A 4,123-nucleotide genomic window follows, 5' to 3' on the forward strand; every position below is an offset into this window, starting at 1 on the left:
CACAAATCATAGGGAGCCAGTGCAAACGTTTCAAGACGGGAGTAATGTGTTCGTAAAGACTACAACCTGTAATCCAACGAGCAGTGGCATTTTGAATAAGCTGGAGTGCTTTTAAGGATGCTTGGGGCAGGCCAATATAGAAAAAGTTGTAGAGACTGCTAAGGCATGCACTGCTGTACACAAGTCACTTTCATTCAGATGAGGCGTAACAGCTTTCAATAGCTGCAGTTTGAAGAAGAGCAAACAACATTTTTAATGTGCGGTTTAAAAGACAAAGTAGAAGCCTTGCAAACTCCTAAATTATGCACTTGACAAGAAACCGTGAGGTCTATCTAATCCATCAAAATGTATAAAAACTGGAGGGCTCATTAAGTCACGTTGTCAGAGAAATAAAATCTAGGTTTTGTTCACATTCAATTTCAATTTATTATCAAATAATCAATTCTTAATAGACTTTAAACAATGGGTAATCTTCACAACAGCCTCATCCATTGAAGTAACTGGAATAAAGAAAACTGTATGTCGTCAGCATAAAGTCGTTAACCAACATCCAAATTAGCTAAAAGTTGACATAAAGGAAACATAACTGCAACCCTTACTGGGCACACAATTTAGTTTATATCTTCTGTGGCTGCACCGGCTACCCATTTCATCCCACGCTGACTCTCAGTCCCTGGGGGGGGCGGGGACTCTTTTTATGGGGGGAAGCTCTCGCTTATGGCCCAGATGATGAAAGGTCGCCAGTGTGTGATGTACTTTAGGTGCTTCCTGTGAGGTGAGAGGCTGTAAGAACTCAGACAGGACCGGGTCTGGGTGTTAAAATAAGGTTTACTGAGTACTAAAGTTAAATAAAATCCATTGTCCAGAATGATGAGTGTGCATCTGACTGTAATCACAGGCTTTTCTTTCTAGTAGGTAGGTGTTCTTATTACAGACCTCTGGGACGAGCCCATGGTGAATTTAAATGCGTATAACTCTCCCAGCGGCTGTGCTGTGGGAATCCTAGTGGAGGGGCCCCCTTTGCTTTTCAAAAATCGTATCTTTAGCCATCTTCCTTCTCTCAGACCCCCAGCCTGTCCTGCTTCCTTGTTGAAAAAAACAAACCGGAAATTGATCCAATATTGCAGTAGCAACCAGAAGGAGAAAGGATCAATAAACACCAGGAATTCTTTATTGAGCTCTGTATTTAGCACAGAGTGTGATAAAAGCCCGTCTCAGGCCGAGTTTCGCTCGTTGAGCTGCTTCAGGGGCTAAAAAAATAAAACATATATAGAAACATATAAATACGAATAAGAACATATACACAAATAATAAAATCATATAATAAATAAATAAATTAAAATTGATCCATGACACACTTAATCACAACATAAAAACTAGATAAGAACAGACAAATTGTTATTCTAGCATATTCTATGGAGTTCATATATGTGCACATAAAATTATTAATCAAAGCTATACTATTAGATATTAAAAATAGAATGGATAGGTGCAGTCTGTTATTAAAAAAACTTTAAACAACTTTGAATGAAATCATTTTGGATACCTATTTCAATTCTTGCAGATGATTAATCTTCATACAGCAGGTGAGCTTTTCCAATGAGCTGAAAAGCCAGACATAACTAAGTATCAGAGCCTCTATGTGCAACAAAGTATCACATCATTGAAACAAAGTATCCATACAAAGTCTGACTCGAGACAAACATTTAACCACAAGAAAGTAACCACAGCACAGCTGTGCGTTGAAAGGGTTTAGCAGTCTGACTGAAAGAAACTCCTAAGAGCACAAAAATAGACACAGCAGAAAATTAAATTAAAATTATTGGCAGCACTGTACAGCTATTAGATCGCAAAAAAAAACTATTGTCTCTATAATCCATCTACAGTTTGAAAAAACATTACAACTTTGCTATTTGACAACCAAATTCCAAATGCAGATTAACTTAAAACAATATAATTTCTTGACTAAAGTGACATTTGTCATAATTTCCACCGGTTGTCAACTTTCTGTCTGCCCTGTATAAAAAACCAAACTAATTCTTCCTGATCCTAAATGATCCTAATCTCCTCCAGCCAGGCACCGCGCCCCAGCCCCTTCATCACATCCCCCCTCTCCCAGCCCCTTCCCATAATCCCTCTAATCTATGACAAATCCTAACCCTGCTTCACACAGCCCCGCAATCACACACCCCATCTCCTCCTTCCTTTATTCCCCATCCATCCAGCCTCTCCCAGGTCACACAGCCCCTCAGTCACCTCCTTCCCTTCTCTCTCCTGCCTCTCCCCTGTCTCACCCAGCGCTCCTCCATCTCATGTTTCCCGTATTCCCCACCACCACCACCTCCAGCCTCCCTGACTTACCTCCCTCCCTCCCCCACCCTGCTCATACTGCAAGGAGGAGGAGGAGGAGAGTGCCAGCCCATCGGGCCAGCTGGGCATTGCCCCCCAGCTGAAAGCAGCAATGGGGCCTGGGAGGCAGAAGGGGAGGACGTGGACCGATGGGCCGGCACTCTCCTCCTCCTGTCCCACGATCAGTGCGCAGCTTGTGGCAGTGGCTGAATGCATGGAGGAGGGGTGAGAGGGTTGTTAAAGATGAGATGTGACAAAGGGAATTGGGAAATGGGGGGGGGGGCTAGCCTTGAGTGGGTGAAAGGAGATAGGGGATAGATTTTATTGCAGAACGTTATGTTTTTTAAGTTGTAAACATTTATTACCTGTTGGTGGCTATTGGTGGTATAACTTGCTCTGGGCTGAGAAGATGAGGTGAGAAATCACATTTTAGAAAATAAATTCACCTTCCCAACCCAACTTGACTGGCGCGGAGCGGGACTCCCTGGCCTTCCGTGGCAAATCTACGGGGCCCAGCAAATTCTGTGACCCTTCCTCCTGGCTGTGGAACCGCAGGAGACCGGGGAGGGGGACCTTAATCACAACATTCAGTGCAAGCCAAGAAATGCACCAAGCGATTGTGGGTGATCTGCAAATAATATCATTGCTTGTAGGGGTCGGCAGAGATTTAATGACGTGCACTCTACTTCCTTCCCATGCCTTTAGAGATGCAACCAAGTGCAAGACCAGCATCAACGTCCCTTGCAATAGCCACAGAAAAATCAGCTTGTGATCATAATTCCCATGAAAGGAAGAAGCCTTCATTAGTTGCATTTAAAAGGTTTTGCTTTTTGGCATTGCCCTTTGCTTTCAAGACGTCGTGCTCTGAAGGGAAGACTCTTTCGGAGCACGTGAAAATGAAATTCCCTCGCTGCTTTTATCACGTTGTCAGCACAGCTCCTGCTCTTCCTGAGGACAATATTTGCACGATGTGCGTTGCTGCTGTAACAGTGATTGTGCTTCACCCAGGAGCCGCAAGCTCACTACAGCTGAGATTCTGAAATATAATTTTAAGCGGCCTGCAGGAATTCAAGTTAGATGCTTCCTTTTCTCATTCTTGGCAGCAAAGCTTTAATCGCAGGCCACCGTATAAAATATCCATTGTTGGATTCTCCCCATTACTCATTCAGTCCATCTGATATCTTCTCCCACATTTTTTTTCTTCTTCACAGTTAAGGCTGTTCCATTTAATCTCTGTTGCTAATAAAGAACGGCATACTAGAATTAGATTGAAATAAAAACAATACTTTTTTTTTTAAAATCACATTTATTATAATATATTCAATATAACTTTTATCCAATAACCTAAACAATACCCAATCAAAATTAAATAACCAATATACAATCAAAAACAAAACATCCAAAACAGCAAAACAAGTCCATATAGCAATCAAACAAGTTTTTAATCCAAAAAGGAGAATCTTTTCCGCAAAGGTCAATGACATCACCTTTAGCTGCTTTTCTTGCTTGTAGCATGAAGTCAGCTCACCAGGGCAGGGTCCCCACAGGCAGAGGACTCTAAACAGTGCAACTGATTTTAATACTGCCCATGTTTCCCCTGATAAGATTGTTTCAGGGGAAAACCTTTTTTTTATTTTTATCTGGCTTCACCTGTCCAAGCAAAACATGAATATAGTTTTCTAAAAGACTTTTCTTCATGATGATGTTCACAAAGCATTAAGAACAGCACGAGATCTGTTCTTTCGCAAAGAAGCTTACATTTAATATCTGGCCA

At 41.8% G+C, this 4,123-nt stretch overlaps 1 long non-coding RNA gene across 1 annotated transcript; it reads right to left on the bottom strand.

The window, feature by feature from the left end:
* Positions 1-437: 437 nt before the first annotated feature.
* Positions 438-3,569, bottom strand: LOC115081322. The gene is made up of 3 exons (XR_003853783.1): positions 2,715-3,569; positions 1,547-1,604; positions 438-1,250 (listed from the first exon to the last, which is right to left on the bottom strand). It is a non-coding gene; the product is annotated as an uncharacterized LOC115081322 (long non-coding RNA).
* Between the last annotated feature and the right edge of the window lie 554 nt (positions 3,570-4,123).

The sequence above is a fragment of the Rhinatrema bivittatum genome, unplaced genomic scaffold (assembly GCF_901001135.1).
Source record: "Rhinatrema bivittatum unplaced genomic scaffold, aRhiBiv1.1, whole genome shotgun sequence".
In the NCBI taxonomy this organism is placed as follows: domain Eukaryota; kingdom Metazoa; phylum Chordata; class Amphibia; order Gymnophiona; family Rhinatrematidae; genus Rhinatrema; species Rhinatrema bivittatum.